This window comes from Pleurodeles waltl, chromosome 5, assembly GCF_031143425.1.
Source record: "Pleurodeles waltl isolate 20211129_DDA chromosome 5, aPleWal1.hap1.20221129, whole genome shotgun sequence".
NCBI lineage: Eukaryota > Metazoa > Chordata > Amphibia > Caudata > Salamandridae > Pleurodeles > Pleurodeles waltl.
In genome coordinates this window covers 975,128,549-975,146,953 of record NC_090444.1, presented here as the reverse complement: position 1 = coordinate 975,146,953, position 18,405 = coordinate 975,128,549, and the positions used below count along the sequence as shown (strand labels likewise).

The 18,405-nt window shown below is 45.5% G+C and overlaps 1 protein-coding gene across 3 annotated transcripts in view; it reads right to left on the bottom strand.

Moving 5' to 3' along the window:
• PHACTR2 (phosphatase and actin regulator 2) overlaps nucleotides 1-18,405 on the bottom strand; it is a 786,224-nt gene that overhangs the window by 640,002 nt on the left and 127,817 nt on the right. The window lies entirely within an intron of this gene.

The window sequence follows — 18,405 nt, the reverse complement described above, 5'->3', positions numbered from 1 at the left end:
TGGAGGTGGCTGGTGTTAGGCCAGTGCGGCTTGTCTGGACCGTGTTGCCTTGATCTTCCTGCCTTCTCCTGCCCTTTGTGAAATCCAATTCAACAAGTCTCCTTTACTCCCTTTCTTCATTTTAAGCCTGCAAGCCTTCAAGTGGAGCACAGATACCCCACAACAAGTGCTGCAAACCGCCCCCTTAAGAACTTATTGACTCTGAGCAACATTATTTCCTTCCCTGAGCTTCCCCAGATTTGAAGGAAGGACTTTTGGAGCTTGTCTCACTATGAGGTCTGGTAAAGTAGGGGAGGAGCACCCCAGCCCTCAAAAGCTTAAGAAATGCCGCTGCGGTGACGATGTGGGCAATGCGACCCAGCATTCACCGTCAGCCCCCAAAAAGTGGATTCATCCCCTTTCACCCACTGTAATTACAGCGGCCTCTCCTCCACCGGCTGCTGATCCGCTCAGTTCAGCAACTTTAAAGTATTAACTTTCCGTTGTTCATACGCCGTATCCATGCTCCTCGAAACTCTGTGAGTCTTCTCTTCTAGCTTACTTTAAGAAAAAACCTAAGCTGGAACTTTTGCCAAACGGTGGGGAGATCGAGCCGCAGCCAGGCCGGGCTGTCCCCATGGAGCCTGCAGTCACTGATGTTTTACCCATTGCTTCTGGTTATTTGACAACAGCGGCACACGTTCATCGCCCAGTTTCACCCGCTTTTTCCCAGCTAGAATCTCCGGATGAAGTGAGCCATTCTCCATCCCACGAGGGCCAGCCAGCCGCACTTTTGTCAAAACACAAATTTTCACCAATTATTATTTCCAGTGACCATTCCTTCAATGTAGGAGAGTGGGTGTCTTCTTTAGCGGCCTCTCCAGCTGTTTTCCATCGGCAGGACAGGCAGGGCGGGCTGGCTGCGAGCTGCCACGATTCCCCACAGGATCATAGCATTCCTCTGCCATCCAGCCCCCTGGCAGCTCAATGGACCCGTAGTTCAACCGGCAGCATTCATCCAATGTTACCAATAAGGTCTTCCAGCTGGGCTGCCCCTAGCCCTCAAACTGAGTTCATTAAAGGCGAGCTCAATGACCAATTGGTCCTTGACCTTTTCCTGTCTTCAATCTCATTCCATGGGAGGTGCTGACAGGGAATACAACCCTATGCCCTCCTCTATGATAACGGTAACCAGCTCTGCCTGGCTTCAGCTTTTGCAAACTCTCCAATCCACTGTGTTGGCTCTGAACTATCACTCTGACAAGCTGGACGTCCAAGTCGATTTGCTGAATACACTGGCCTCTTATGTAGCTGGTATTGATCAAAAAATGGAAAACCTCAAACAGCTAATCACTAGAGCACACATAAGCTCTAACTTTGTGCAACCAACATGCTGCTGCTCTCCAATCATTGAAAGCCTTTCATCCCTGCCCACTCTTTTAAGTTCGGTTCTATGTGAAATCAAGAGGCTATCTTCAGCACCTGCGCCCCCGGTGCCCTCGCCTAATTCAAGCTCCCACCCTGATTTGGTTTAGGAGCCTATTCACCCAAAAACATTAGACGATTACTTCTTTCCAGTCAAGAGTGCAACCTCTATCAATCTTCCCCTCTACCTGAACTTGAGTCCACGGTGCCTACCTCCTCCCATTCTTCCTGCATTCCTGTACAACCTATTTTAGTTCATCCAACGCCTTCAGGAGTTGATCCAGTGGCTCAACATCCGTTGAGGAAGACGGAAAAAAAAGACTTTGCAAACAACAAAACAATAGGTGTAGCCAACCCCCTCAAGGACTTCCAAATAATGCCCAACCGTCGGTTCATCCTGAGGCGCAGCAGCTCTTGCAGTTGCAGGTGGCCCCCAGGGAGACTTCACCGCCCAATCCCTTGTTGACCTCATCCCCTGGCCTTCCCCTCCTGATTGAGCCTGCTAAGGATCCTTCGGCTGGTACTATTGTGCAGGCAACAGAACTCCTCTTCAAGGACCTCCTGATCTCGGCTGAGAAAGGCAACCTAGGCAGTGTGTCGGACTCAGTAGCCCAACATTGGGGTAGTTGGGTACCTGCTCGCCCCGCCGCCACACTGTTCAAATCTAAAACTGTTTATGGGGATACCGATGGTGATGCTCTGGGTTTTGACTCTTCCAATTCCCTCGAGCTGCCTTCTGACAACAAAAGCAGCCTTCCTGTAATTGTGCCATCAAGCTTCCGGTCCGTTTCTGCTGATATTCCAGCCTTGGGGGGCCCTGTGGGCCCATTCAATGCTGCGGAACAGTTACAGCCTTCATTCCCCCTGCATCCCCCAACGGCTCCACCGGAATGCACAACTTTTAAACTTGAGTTCATCCCAGAATATTGCTCCAGGGGCCCTCATGACATACTGAATAGGGGGAACATTTTAAGACTCTTTAACGCCACCTCGGATCTTAACAAAATTGGTTCTAAGGAGATTGCGTTTATTGAATTTCTGGACTCAAGGGGGTCCTACCCAAGGGACTCCACCTTGGTTTCGCTATTTTCTGCCGCAACTGCTCAGTCTATTTTTTTCCAAGAGAGATTTATTTCTCTCATGGGGCATTACAATTATTACCTATAAGGAGTCCGGTTATCCTTTGTTGCTATCAGAATCCCAATGTTCAATGGCTCCCACAGTATTGAAGCCCTTTTCAATTTTGAAAAGGGCCCTAGGTGGCACTTCTACTTTAAATGGTGCTCCTCGCACTGGTTCTGGTTTCCAGGAGACCTCTAATTGGGATTGGCTGCCCTCTACCCTTTTGCATGGGCGTCCCCATTGACCTCTACGGGTGTGTGGTTCTGTGCAAACACCTGGATGTTTGCCCTTATGCTCATGGAACATCAACGGGGTTGTGCACAAGTTCGCCTCAGCTGACCTTTTATCATTTTTGAACAGTTACGATGTAATCACCCTTTAGGAAACCTGAGCTGAGCACAGCTGTCCGTTGCCAGGGTATTCAGAAATATGGAAACCTGCCCATAGAACAAGCAATAATGGCCATGCCAAGGGAGGATTGGTCACCTATGTAACTGTTAAACTAAATGGGAGTATTTTGCCACTGGTTTAGATGATAACTGGATCTAGGGGATTGTCATCAGGAATGGGACCGCGCAACAAACGCTCATAGTAATTAATGTCTACATTGCTCCCGGAACAAAGGAAAAAAGGGGCAGGTTGTCTCCATTGATGCAGACTTTGGGTGACTTAGTTGAGGAAAACCCATGTGCTAATTACCTTATAACTGGTGATTTTAATTCATACCTGTTTCAGGATACAATGGAGGATCTTGAGGGTCCCGATCTCTGTAATCGCCAGTTAATTCACGAACAACTGAGGCCTCGGGTTGTCTGCATTCCCGTTGGGAGAGTACTTAGTAATGCACCTTAATAGCATGGGCTTTAAAGTTCTGAATTGCCATTTACGTGATGATGACACCCCCCCCGCCCCGGTGGACAAGATCAGATGGTCGATTCCACTCCTATTTAGATTACACCATTTGCAATATTGAACTGTTTTCTTTCATCGAAAGGTTTCTGATTTCTTCCCGGAGTGAGAGTGATCATTGTCCACAAACTGTATCCATCAAATCTAGATTTCCTGTGCACGATGTCATGCGGGCGGTGGGTGGCGGTGTCTATTTTGAGTCACTAGGGCGTATAAAATGGAATGCTTCTATTGGCAGTATAGTATTGACTGAATGTATTAACTTTTTTGATTCTGAGGGATCGGGTTGTGTGGCCCCAATGAAGTTATGGGTTAAACTTTCTTGCCTTTTATGGTCAAGGTTTCATCAACCTGCGCCTATTTGTGCCCCACCCCGGTCTTTTGTCATTTCTAGGAAAACCAGGAATCTAAAGAAAGCACACAACAGACTAGAAAGGGCAATTAGAAAAAAAACCTATTCTGAGTGTTTATTTACTAAATACAAACAACTGAGGAAAGATTATAGGAAAGCTGTTTATGATGACCATCAGACCTATCTTAATCAGTTTTGGGTTAAACTTTTAAGTGCAAGTAAAGATCCAAATTCTACTAAATTTTGGTCCCTTATTAACAATTTAAATAGCAACTAAAGGGGCACTGGTGCTGTCAACATTTCAGAAGAGGTCTGGATGTCTTACTTGACTACTCACTTCTCCGCTAGCAAGCAGAATGGGAAACTGTTGGATGAGGGGGCTTATAGCTCTACTCCTGCTTTGTTTAAAACGTGTACCTTGCTTACAGGTTCTTCAATTCCCTCGCAAGGAGTGAAGAAGTCCTTTCAACTAGGTCTCCCTCATTTCATCTCGAGGGCTAAGCAATTTGGAGCCCCTGGTCCCAACGGCCTTCCACAGGCACTGTTCAAACAGGATCCTCTCTTTTGGGCCAACCATTTTGCCCATCTGTTTGAGCACTGCCTCTTGACTTCAATAATCCCTGAGTCCTGCTGTGGTGCCATCTTCCATCCTCTATATAAAAGTAGTTCAAGGTCAGACCCTGCCAATTTTAGGATGATAGCCCTGCTGGACAACGAGGCCAAGTTCTATGCTAGCCTTTTGTTGCAAGATCTTCGTGCCTGGGCTGAATCAAAGGCTTTAGTTCCCATTGTCCAAACAGGGTTTTCTGCTGGCTCAGGCACTTCTACTAATTTGTTAGCACTTTCTATTCTGATCGACAGGGTGATTCTGTCAGGCTTGACGTTGAATTGTTGTTTTGTGGATTTTAAGGCAGCATTCGACTGGATCCCCCGAAGTGCCCTGTGTGCTAAACCACAAAACTGTGGCATCCCTCCAGTACTCCTGGGTGCTATTATAGAACTCCAAACAAACACCTGGGTCCGTATTAAGCTCGGTGATGGGTGCTCCATTTCTAGAAAAATTCCCACCACTCGTGGTGTGAAACAGGGCTGTGTGCTTGCTCCCCTTCTTTTTAATCTGTTCATCGCAGACATGTCAACGTCGCTTGGCGCTGTTAATTCTCATCCTCCCAAGATTGGCGGCCTTAGGCTCAGTCATCTGCATTATGCCGATGATCTTGCATTATTTAGTTACACTAAGATTGGCCTTCAACGGCTGCTTAACTTACTTGCATCTTATACTTTGGTGAATCAATTGGAAGTTAATTTGCTTAAAACAAAAGTGGTCTCCTTTGGAAGGAAAAAAACATTTGGGCTCTAGTTGGTATTATAAAATCTGTAAACTTGTTTCCGACTAGTCTTACAAATATTTAGTGGTACACTCCGATTCCAGGGGCAGTTTTGTTAAACATAAGAAGGAAATTGAACTCAAAGCTGTGGCACTGCAGGCGGCCTTCTCTCGATTATCTAAAGTTTTAACGGGGCCGACCCTTCTTCGCTTAATGGAAGATATGAGAGCAAAGATTATCCCTTCACTGGCCTATGGTCAAGAATTTTTGTTGGGCAAAGGCTCTTGCCTATTAAATAGGCTGGTCAATAAAATCTACAAGAGAGTCTTTCATGTCCCGCACCTTGCTTCACCCGCACAGGTACGGATGGAATTTGGGCTTCCGGATTTGGTGGCAGCTGGAGCTGGTGCTTTTTTGAAGCTTTGTCATAAGCTGCGTCAGGCCACGGATGGCCACTTGGAGGCAGTATTGTGGCAATAAATCAGTGAATCAAAATCGAAGGGTTCTTACTTTCATTTTTTGGTTGAATGCAAATGGCGACTTGGTGCTGGCGATCTTTGGGCAAGTAATCCCCCTATTCTCTGTTTAAACTAGATGTAAAAAGGTTTATTCAAATGTGTTCCTATCACTCAGACTTTTCCCTCCTTGTTCAACGGAAGCATGCCTGGGCAGTAATTGAATCTTTTAAGCCAGGTATGTCTTCTAGCTTTTTTTCCTGTTCTTATGGGTTTTGGTTGAAAAAGGCCTTTAAGGCCCTAAGGATCGGCGATTGGGGTTTTTTGAAACAGCTACCCCAATGGTAGTTATCTCCTGAGGAAGGTGTAACATGCAGAGGCTGTAGTAATGCGGACAAAACTGTTGATCATGTGGTTTGTCTGTACCCAGCTTTACTAAAGGAGCGTAGATTTCTGCTTCGGAGCAAATGGAATGAACTGGGAATTCGCTTCTGTTGACAGGATATCATCCAGTCTCTGGACTCAGCTAACTCAATGCTGAATGTTTTATTGATTACATTCATTAAAATTGCACAATCTAAATGCAGTGGCACTGCGAGCAATGGATAAGCATAAATGGATTTTTTTCCTCGCTCTTTCCATACTGCCTTTTATTGGTCAGGTTGTGGAGTTCCAACGGTATATGTTGGTATGTGGTGTAATTATTATTCAATGCACCACGCACTTTAGGGCTTGTGCCTTATGTATTTTGTCTTATTATGTATTATGTGGGGTTCTGTGCTTGGTGGTTCATTTTATTTTTATATCTCAGGGTTGTTTTACATTTCCAGGCAGGAATGTCTTCTTTTAATATGTCATGCGTGTTTAAATCAAGTTGTGTTTTTAGCATGAATTCAGTTTTTGATTGTATTTGTATTTTTGGGTGTTTTTTTGCCTTTTTGTATTTTTTGTAATGGATTTTATTATCTGTACAATAAATTAATCATCATCATGATTTCCGATGACATGTGCTCTCTGATTAGTTCTTCCAATAGGGCAATCATTTTTTCTGTTTTCTCCAACCTCTTTCTGATTTGGAAGTTGAACTATGCATTTGTCTCCATTGTGTTTGTATTCCTTAATGATGCCAGCTTGTAATAAATTCTGATTTAACTTATATTTCAGTAACAGTACGTTTTGCAGAGTGTTTTCCATATATTGATATGCTGCCAGAGGGATCCCAAATAGATGAACTTTTTGAGTTGGCTTGTGGATCCCTGCAAAGGCGTGTGGCTGTGGTTGACCAAGTCTTTTGAAGGCAGACGATATCGGCTTCTTTCAATATTTTGACTGTGTTCTTACTCTGTAGGATTTGTGTGACCTGCTACATTCAACAATATAATTTTTGTTGCTGTGGCCTGATGATTTACCCTCTTCTCAGCTGTGGGGACAGCGTAGGGATGTCTAAGTTTTCCCTGAGCAAGGTTTGTGGCTATCCAGCTCCCGTCATCTTCTTGGTGTTTTCCTGCTCCCGGCATCGTGAGTATTCTCTGTTCTCTTCTGTGTGCCTCCGGTTGACACAGAATGGTTACATTCCTGATGCTGAAATTAAAGTGCCAGCTTGAGGTTCCTATGAGTATGCTTTTTTTTGTAGACTGGGACTGGTGAACAGCAACCGAGTGTTTTAACACATAGGGATATTGTTTGTCATCTTTGGTATACACAACGATTTCCCAGTTAGCAACATGCTCTTTCTCCAGTAGTACCATTCTTGACACGTCAACATGTGTCTAAGTAACTATTGTGGATTCACTCAATTGACCTTGGCCTGAGGAAACAAATTTCACACTTAGTAAGACTTTGCTTTTGTTGTAAGTTAGTGAGGGTACATGCTGTAGGTGTTTGAGAATGCTGGATCGATTGAGAATGTCCAAGTTGCCCAGAGATTCATATTGCGGGATGAATATTGTCTTTTGTTGGATGTCCTTTTCTACTAGCGTCAGACTTTCTACTAGCATGTAATGGGTGCCAGGTGGCCATTTTAATGGATTGGAGATCGCCCGCTTATGGCTCATGTGTGACCCACCTGGTGGCTATGTGTGATGCTTGTCGTGGTGCTGTACATGTAAAATGAATATTTTCCTCAGAGCGAGGGCACTCCGGTCCCTCTCGGCTAGTTGTGGTCATGCAATCCGTGCTAGTTGCATTTGCAGAGCCCCCAGGGACACTGTATGTCTCTCCTGATGTAATTGAGCTACCTGTCTCTGTGGTGAGGCATCCGCCATTTCCTTCATCATTTGTTAGCTGGCCTTGTCTCTGGGTTGTAGTCCCCAGGCTTGTACATTTGTGGACGTCATTGATGTTTTTGATGTCCTGTTTGAGGGGTCTTCAGATGAGTCACTTGTGGTTAGCCTATTGGCGTCTGGAGATTATATATTTGGAGTTTTGGAATTTGGCCCTGAGTAGAGGGAAACTTGCTCCCTCATAATTCCAGCTTTGTTTTTGCTTGTCTCCCCTAGGGAGTTCTGTTGTTACCTCATTCTTTATTGAATGGCTGTTCTCTCCAACTTTTTGATACACAAGTTGTACATATGTAAACCTATTTGAGGTAGGAGTGGAATCGTGCCTGCGGGCTTGTTGGACCACATTTTGGCCCCTGTTAGTGCAACTAACACTATTTATCCAGCCTTTCTTACCGTCTATTTTTGCTGATTCCACCTGTAGCTCTGGTCAGATCTTTAGCCCTCCTTTTTTCACATGCTGGTCCTTTGGCATTTTTTTTGTGACACTTTTTTGCTCTCTGCAACAGCTGATGGGAGTTTGATGCGTTGTCCTTTCTTTGCCGTCTCAATCCTTCTATAAATCCGTTGGGGCGCAGGGCTGTTTGTTTCCGATGGCAGTGAGTAACCTGCAGTAGCATCTACCTTCCGATTCGCTTCCTGTTCCAATGCCTTCAAGATGTTATTCCTTCGATTCATTTCTGTTATCGCTGTCTGTGCCCTGAGATTATTGGTTCCACCTTCCACTTCTCGCATGGCTTGTGTTCCAGCTGGTGAAGTTGTCTCAAATCGGCGACCATTGTTGAGAGAACTGTTGGTAAGGTGGACCATTTTTCTACGAGCTTTGGGCAATGATATTCATGTGTTGTGGCCCTTTTATCTATGTTGTCGCATTTTCCTAGCCTTTTCAGCCATTGTATGGGCCTTTACCTAGTTGTTCCATATAAACCTCCAATTTATGAGGCTGCCATGCCAGGGTGCTCGTTGCAGCCACCAATGTTGAGTTAATAGACCTTAATACTTGTCCTGGTAGAGGGAGCAAGCTTGTAGTGAATAACTGGAGCTCTCTTGTGGCGATTCAAAATGGCCATGGCATATGGAACTCTATGAGAGATTTGAGGCCTGGGGGTGCTGCCCGTTTTTGGGCATGTGGATTTGTCTGTCTTGAGAGATTGCATGCCCTTCTCTGACTTGTGTCCATTCTTCGTGTGAACCTGTGCGGTAACTGTGATTCTTTGTTGCCTTGTTTGGGGTTTCGCAAAGTGGAAATGATGCAACCAGTTCTTTTGTTCCAACCCTTGCTCCTCATTCTAGGGTGAATGTATAGTTGCTATTGCTGAACGTTCCAGTGTTGGACTTCAGCCGCCTATCTCCGTGCATAAGTGTGTATACCTTCTTTTATTCAAACGTTGCTCCCCGTATGACTGTTCTGCCTCATACAAGGCAGAAGTAGTAGGAATCAGCGTAAATATAGGGATTCCTTCTTCTTTTTCTTGTTCCTCATAACAAGCATTCATAAAATATGCTGTAATGATGTTGGGCAGTTGCCTGCTACTACTGTTGGGTCTCCTCGAGGTCTCCCACGACCAGATGACCCTTGGGTATTTTGAAGCTGGTGGGGTGCTGCCCCACGGGATCCTATTGTCTGAATGATTTGTACCATCCCCTGTGTTTGACGTTACCAGGGCTTTTCCATATGTGTGTTTTCCTCTTGACCATGACCTGTGCCCTCCTAAAATAAAGAATTTATGTGATAGTTTCCACATCCCTGAGGTATTCCTACTTGCTTTTAACCTGTGGAGTTGGTGAACGTGGCAGGAGTGGTGAGTGTGGCTGTGAGATGTAAGTGGTACCTCCAGGTGTCTCATCAGGGACACAATTGGGTCAGCTTGGAGGAGCTGAGGGTGGCAAGGAAGTAAGGGGGGAGCATACACCAGGTCCACAAGCCTCACCCGACCTAGCGGGCCGCTTTCATGAGCCAGGGCACAACCCATTGTGATGCAACTAAGCAGCTACCATGCCTACCATACTCCCACCACCACTTACCACAGCTCTAGACAGGTTTGTGGGGCTCCACGGTCCAATTCGAGGCCCCTCAAGTGGTGGTATGTCCCTAGGCCTCCAGAGAGCGCTGCCTCACACTATCCCCCTGGGCGCAGGTAGCAGACTCTAACAACCTCCTGCCGCTCAGGTGCCAGGCATTCAGGGTCGGACGGGCAGCAGGGCGTGGGCAGAGCCTGCAGGGGTTGTGCTCTCACACTGCCCATACAGGCACAAGCACCCCCAACAGATACTTGCAGTCCCGCCTGCCCGAGTTTGTTAGCTGTGCCTCATGGCACACGGACCGAGGATGCCTACCTGCCCGAAAGTCGCCTGCAAGCACCTATCCGCCTGACATATCTACTGCACTCGGTGTGGTGCCCGATGTTGTGAGTTGTGGCTCGCAGACTCACAGGCTCGTAGAAGGTAGCCCATTGAGTATGGCAGGTGTTCAGAACGGGAGGCAGAGGAGTCTGAGGCTTGGGCCAGACACACTCTGGGCTGCCACGAATGCCAAACTAATCCTGCCGTGGGAAGTGCTGGAAGGGTATCAGAGCATCAGAAAACCAAGTAACCAGGAGGTGTTCAGTGTATTAACCATTAATACTGACTCCAAATGTTAAAATTGAGTACTTTTGATCGTGGGAACCTGAGATTCAATTGCACAAATTGAGTTGTGACCATCCTCAGGGCAGTGTTATAGATCTGCTCCAGTTAATCAGATGGAACATATGGGAATGAATCAGGTGCTGAGGATCTTCTATTGTCTGCACCACACAAACACACACTAAGACAGGCTACATCACAAGCTACAATCTGATATTTAAAACTCCTGAGCACTCAAATCCAAGCTATTCATGAAAAAACGTATCTATCATCTCCCACGTGATCTACATCAGCATATTCAATCGGTGTGAAACGCCACACCTAATGTGATTGTTCAGGTGGATTTAAATAAAATGCCAGGCCTGCTCGGTCTTTGCAGCACATGTATCAGGCCACCAGCACATATGGCTTAAAATTAAATACTGCTTTTTGTGCACTCAGCAGTTATTCGCCCCACACCTCTGTTAATATGTTCAAGATTCAACATTCATGGTATGTATCTTGGCTTATTGGTTAGGTATCTGGTAAATCCTCTGTTCAGGTAAAAATCTTATGGAATGAGGGCCCACTTGCTCTTAGATTGATAAGGGCTCACCCCTATCAATATTTTATACTGTCTCCGGGCATGAATGCATTTCCAGAAATGCCTGTGTGCCGGATTACTGCTGATGTCCCTGCTGTTTTCATTGTTTGAGGTTGACTCTTAGACAGTGTCACTGACTTTTTTCCCTTATTTGACACTATTTCATATGGGGTGTTCGAACTTATCTGGATGTGTTTGTCTGAAACTGCATTGAGCTGGTAACACTGGCCAACTCGGTACGTCCTTTTGGTATCACATATGGAAGGCCCTTCATACAAAACTGCTTCTATTTAAACTAAAATGTTACAGAGTAGTTTTTGTGGGTAAACTAACATCTCGCCAAGAAATTTAGCCAAACAATTACACTGTAAAAATGTAACCTGTGTGGCAAAAATATCCTTATACAATTTATTTCGTATCATTCATCATTATCTATTTACAAATAAAAAAAATGCATCTCATTCAAAAAGGGAACAGAAATTAGCACAGAAACAGAGAGACACCGCACACAAACATTTTGTCGTATAATACACCACGAACAGTTATATGGGAAATTTTCGCCTGTCAAACGCAAGCATCCCCATTCAAGCAAAGGGTCTTCAGATACAGATGGTACTTTTAGTTCCTTAAGGATAGCAGAAAATAAACCTACTTTTCTGTCTTTCAGCATTGGAAGTACGCAAGACCCACCTCGTGACAATCAAACATTTCTGATGAATGTCCCCCACCACCTTACCACCACATAGTTCAAATTGCCTTACAAGGATGGTGCCAAACAACTGAGTCACTGCAATGTGGAAAGATACTAGGCCATAGTCGTAGGTAGCTAGTACTGTGACGAAATGCAGAGACCGAATCCACCGCTATAACTCCCTTAGATATCACAAATCACATCAAAAACGGGTGGAACAAAAATACACGACTGCGACCCATCCACTTCTCACAAGGCCAAGCATTCAATGTGAGCATTCTGTATAAAGTCACCCAACGAATGAGCTAGCCTTGTTGACTCAGCAGTGTAGTACCATCCGTGGGACAAGTAGCACAGAAAGTTGTCTACTAAACTTGTTTTAAATAGTGACAATCTGGGTTCTGAGCATATTCGATCTAAGGCCACGAGCACATGAATCCCATGTCACCTTCCTCCTGATTTAAGCAGTTTTAATATACCTGGGATGTTCTCCTGATAAGGAGGCTTGTGGCATAAGTCCCCTGAGACGTGCTGCACTAAGATTTTGATGTTGCTGCACAGCAGACTTGCAATGGTGATATCTGATGGTTAGTCAAGGGGGTTTATATCTACACCACGTTTGGGAAAAACCTACTGTTTGTGTAATTATGGTGTACATGTTGGTGTGTGGTATCCCTGTATGTGTATTCCAAAAAAGTGGGTTAAACAGTAACATGCCTTTCAGGTATCTACATTCCTTGCCCCCGTGCATGTCGCTACTGCCTCTCCCCACACCTGCTAGAAGCTGTTTCAGCAAAGGCTATTGTATGTCTGGTTTGGGTCAAAACGCTTTTCAGAGGAGGAGTGATGGGTTTCAGGGTAGGCACCTCTTTGGTTTGAGCACGGTCTAGTGGATTAGCCACTTAGAAAATGTACTACTGACTCAGCACAGACGTTCATTAAAGTTTTAAGGCGAATTTCTACTTTGCCAAAGAGACATGAATGTTTACATTGCATCTCAATGTGTGGTACATACCCAGGGAAGCAAACCGTTTTCTCGCCAGCACCTTTTTTGATAAACAGATTTTATTTGATTTTGACAAAAGGAGTACAAATAAATCAACATACCATAAACAAAACAAGGCACCTCGTTCTCGGTCCCCCTCTTCCACACCCACCAAAATTCAAACCATATTAAAAGGCAAAGCAATCCCATCATTTACCACAAATTTTAAAGAATTTCTTTGGACAACCCGGGCAATATAAATCAGTTCCTCCTGTTTGGCCCACCAGTCCATACCAGCACTCCCCTGTGCCGTCGGTGGGTCTGGTTGTTTCCAGGATTGTGTTATGTCCCTTTTGGCCACCAGGTTCGCCAACTCCACCAGAGCTCTGTCTCCCTGGGTCTCCCCAAAAGCATCCATTATTCCCAGCAGTGCCAGATTTGGAGTCAATTAGATTGATTTGTCTGCAATCGCCAAGAGGGCAGTGCTAATCCGGGTCCAGTATTGAGCAATTGCTGGACATCGCCAAACCATATAATAGAAATCTGCCTTTGGAGATTGTCAGCGGGCACGTCTGGGGTCCAAAAGGATACCTGCATAACCCAGTCGTTTTGGAGTCATGTAGGTTTGGTGGAGGTAATATAGCTGGAACAAACCCAGACGGGCCGAGATCATTAGCTCCCTAGGAGCCACACATGCCTCCAGCCATTCAACTTCCTCCAGTTCCCCCATTCCTTCCTCCCACCTCTGTCAGAGCGAGTACAGTTCAAGCCCTTTTTATTCTAGTGTGCAAACACAGACAAACTGTTTATTAATTTTATGTAAGGTTGCCCATTTTTATTTTCATTTAGGTTAAGCTTCTGATGTTTGGCTTTGCTTGGTAGTACATGATAAAAAAATTTGAAGCACAGCTCATCTATGTTTTGCGTTGCAATTAAATTAAACAATGATTACTGCAATGAAACACCCCATTATTTGTTGCGTAGCGCTACATAATTTCACAATGCTCGATGCCCTCCAAACCTCAAATGGCCTGTGATCAAAGAAAAGTTCCTTAAATATTTTAATATGGACAAAAGCTACTTTGATAAGTGGATTGGTGACTAGATGGCTGCATTATTTGGGAAGATGGATGGCTGGATGATGTAGTGTTTAGGGATGATTGAAGATGGTGTAAATGCATGGATTAAAGAGTTTTTGGATGAATAAAGAGGGTGTGGATGAGTGGATTAAAGAGCTTGTGGGTGAATGAAGAGGGTGAACATAGTGGATGGAAGGATAGAGTTTGGGATGAATCAAGAGAATGTAAATCAATGGGTGGAGAGTATGGGGTGAATGAAGGAGTAGATTATGAAAAGGGTGGATGGATGAACGGATGATGAAGAGGGTGTGCATGGGTGTAAATGAGCAGATATGGGAGTGGATGGATCTGGGTGGTTGAATGGATGGCAGAATGATAGATGGATCTTGATAGACACATGGATAGAAAGGCAATGGGGTGCTTGGATGAATGAATGGCTCTTGGTTGGTGCCTGAATGGATTTATGGACGGAGGTGTGGGTGTTGGAAAGGATAGGTGTACTGTTAACATTCCGAACACTGTCTTACTCTAAAGGAACAATGGTCCCTCAAATAAGTTGAACATAATAATCATAGAGTTGCAATGAAATCTTTGAAAACAGGTAAATACATTGTTTCAAAATGGTATTTGCATTTATTAAATAGACAAATAACTTGGGAAACCAAAAGCATTAAAAGCAATGGTCCTCAGACAAATTGATCGTGACTTGACAGAAATACAGAATAAGTCACATACATATGTTGGCCATGATCGTACACATTAACTTAGCTACAACACTGAGTCAGGGAACTTTAGTCAACAATATTTCATTCCCACAATTAGTACAGGGATCATCATCAGGACATGGGATGTGCCTGAGTGACTGAGGAATGCTGTACAAGCAGCCATGACCAGGCCAGTATGGCTCGTGGACCGTATAAAGTATGTGGGGGCTCGGGGAGGGGTGAGGGATGGGATACAGGGTCAGTGGTTAAGGTCTGCAAGTACAGTTCTCCTATGAGAATGACTAAACCAACTCGTGATAGAATCCTCGTAGAATTAGGTAAAGGATATGAATGGACCTCGCAGAAGAAGAGGTCAATATAGAAGCCAAGCCATAATTCTTCCAATCGTGCGTCCCGTCACCCACATGCCGTGCCGGCGTAGATTCACCCTTGAATTGCAGTGGATACCGGGGGGGACAGGCTGAGGCATTGTATAGGCACTGGGGCAGCAAGTTCAGTTCCCCTTGTGGATGCAGCAGAAAGCTGGCCTGGTCTTGGCTGCTTGTGCAGCATTCATCTTTTAATTCAGGGACCATTGTTCCTTTAGAGTTACCTTACCTAAGGTCCCTGCTTATTTATGTGCTCTCTTTTTTTTGCAGCATAGAGGAGCAGTATTACATCAGCAGCATCCTACTGTACTTCACAGAGGAAAAGCTGTCCTGGGTGCGTAACTAGTAGTTGCTGGGAAGAGGATCTGATGCTTAGGAAACCACACTATGTGACAAGGGGTGGTGAGCTGACAGCTGTTCTGTGCCACAGCCACATTGAGCTGCTGTCGAGCCAAACCGGTCCAGACCTGTAGTTGCTGCCACCATCACCAATCAGACGGGCCCTGTAGACCCCCCCTGCCCCAGCTTGGCTCCAACTAGGCCAGACTATGCGCTGGACAGCAGCAGGCATTGACAGGTTGCTACAAGTGGGGGGAGGTTGCTGGAATGATTGAATGCCACATTCCTCAGGCCCTTGCTTGCTCCCTTGCCATAGACTGGAACCTGGAGCTCTGCTCTGGCCTGCACCAGAGACCACACTTGATTGCACCAAAGTGCGTTCACCTGCTCAGCATGCACCACCCGCCAGCCTCCTACCAACTACTGCCATTCATCCGCCATTCATCTGTTGCCTTGCACTGTGAGGCATAGTTTGTGGCAAGACAGGGTAAGACAAGGCAGCGCAGAGCAGCAGGAACGGGCCAAACGAACCAGGCTGCCGGAGTCGACAGGCAACAGCCTCTCAGCGTAAACAAAAAGCTCAAAAAGACAGCTGCGGGTGGCTTGAGTGCAAACTGTGGACTGCCTGACCTGCCAGTCTGCCAGACCCACCACTTTGTAACCTTTCGGTCTCTGCATACACTGAAACCCATACCAGTACTCACACTATAAATTCCCCTGGTAGTGTAGAATATTAAGCATTGTGCATCATGGAATATCATGCGGTTGCAGGAGGTACAATGATGGACAGAGATGTACGCAAACCAATGGAGGACAACAGAGGGAGGATGGATGGCAATGAGGAGGTGAAGAGGTAACAGCGATGCAACAAAATGCAGCACAAATGGATCCCAATTGAGTCCAGGAGAACAGTGACCCAGGTGCTTTTCACCTGGAAATTAGACTATGGCAACGCACTCTATGCCGACAGGAACCAAACACTCCAAATGAAACAGCAGAGAATCCAGAACGTCACAGCCAGACTCATCTTGGACATCTCCCGCCACAGCCACATTTCCGGTCACCTGAGGGACCATCACTGGCTTTCGATCAACAAAAGAATCACCTACAAGCTCCACATGCACGCATACCAGTCCCTTCACAAAGTCGGACCCATGTATCTCAACTACTGCCTTACCTACCACATGCCCACCAGACACCTCGGATCTGCCCAACTGGCCCTTGCCACTACCTCAAGGAAATGCAAGAACTCAGCTGGAGGAAGGTCCTTCTATTACCTTGCCACAAAAACTTGGAACGGTCTTCAGCTACACCTCAGGCAATCGCCCTCATTACCTCAATTCAAGAAGGACCTCAAGACCTGGCTCTTCAACTGAATCCACTCTTACCCCCAGCACCTTGAGACTCTCACGGTGATTAGCTGGGCTCTATAAGAACCATGATTGATAGAGCAAAATCCACATGACTGTTCAAAACAAATCATTGTGCCTCCCACTGCACCACCCAGTGCCTCGGCAAGGACCCCTACACCATCATATTATGAAAAAAACTAGGACAGATTTCTAAACGCAAATCCATGAACACAAGACTGCACCTTCAAACAGCATTTAGAGGAAAAAAGGGAAAGTGCAGCAGATAAGCAGGACTATGAACAGGAGCAGGACCGGCAACAAAGGCAGGTAGGTCACTGGCCGCCCTTGCTAGGTACCATTTCGGCTTCCTACCCATAGGTGGTCTGCATGCTCCAGAAAAGGGCTGAGGCAGCTGATCCAGGTACCAGTGCAGCTTGAATGACTGAAGCCTCCCCCGACATCCCTGGGAACAGAGCCCCTGCCACTCCTGCACACTGGACAAAAGCCCACGCTCTGAGGAAAAGCATTGGCAACAATGAGATCTGGAAGACTTACATCAGTGACAACAATAAGGAGAAGGAGAAATTATGCCTGGGGCAAACACTCTAAGTCAGGCCCAGTCACCCTAACGCCCTCCCCGGTACAAATTCATAAATGTCTGTGCTGCCTACCCTCCCACAGTGTTTAACGTCTTTAAGAAAAATCGATACTTTAGCTAATGAGGCCTCTCCAAGTTGTAGCACCAGCCAATTCAGCACAGGCAAGGTCCCTGAGGAGGAAGAGAAGAGTGTCCTCATCCACAGCATGTACTCATTGGATTCTGAACTCAAAGGCAAGGGCCCACTGAAACCATCATTCCAGCCATCCTCCTAATCCATGTTTGGCTTATGAACAGCACAGGCCCAATTGGTGGAAGGCCAGCTGGCAACAACCTCCATGCAAATTCACCTCCTGTCACAATGTAAATGCCAAGCAAGAAAGAACATGGAGCAATTAGCAGCCTTGAGGAGGCAGCCAACTCCCCCCTCCTTATTAAGTTCTGGACACCAGTCTCCCAGTGAAAAACAAGCATCAGCCACAAATAAAATAACTACTGTCAGGACAACATAATCTTCCACAGCCCCTCTGGCCAGAGGGCCAAAAATTAATATCAAGCAAGCATGCTACCGCAGTCCATAATAATGTATCAACTGTGTGTGGCCAATTAAGTATCTATCAGGAGTATTGCCCCTGTAAAATTTGTCAGCATGTTATCCACAATAGTAGACAACTTTTGAATCTTGATCAAATTGAGGATGACTCCCAATGAAGGAATCACTGCATCAAATATATCTCCCACTATCGCAGAAGAGGATTCCCTTCTCTGTCTCTTATGATGTAATTCACTCAATTTTGGAAACTTTTTCAAGTCCTCTATCTGGTAAATCTTTGGGAACACTATTCCCAAATAACCCGTCCCATACTATCCTCTTGGAAGAAAGTAAAAAGCATTAAGTCCACAAATATAGTAAATACCTGGAACCGCAGGGTTCTGACCATTCAACATAAAAGTTAATTTACTCTGAAACAAAAACACATGCCTACATTCACTTGTTACCACAAATAAAGTGTCAGTGCACGAATTTGGCCTATATGTACAAAGCTTCCCTACATGTAATGCATCTCAAGCTAATTTTCCTTGTGTCTTAATTGCAGTGCAAGCATAATCATTCTTGTAAGTCCTTTTCTCTAAGCCTTTTTCTAATTTCTCCTTTAATGCTTTTCTCCTATCAGCAGTATGACCTATGAAGCTCTTCTCTAAAGGTGTAA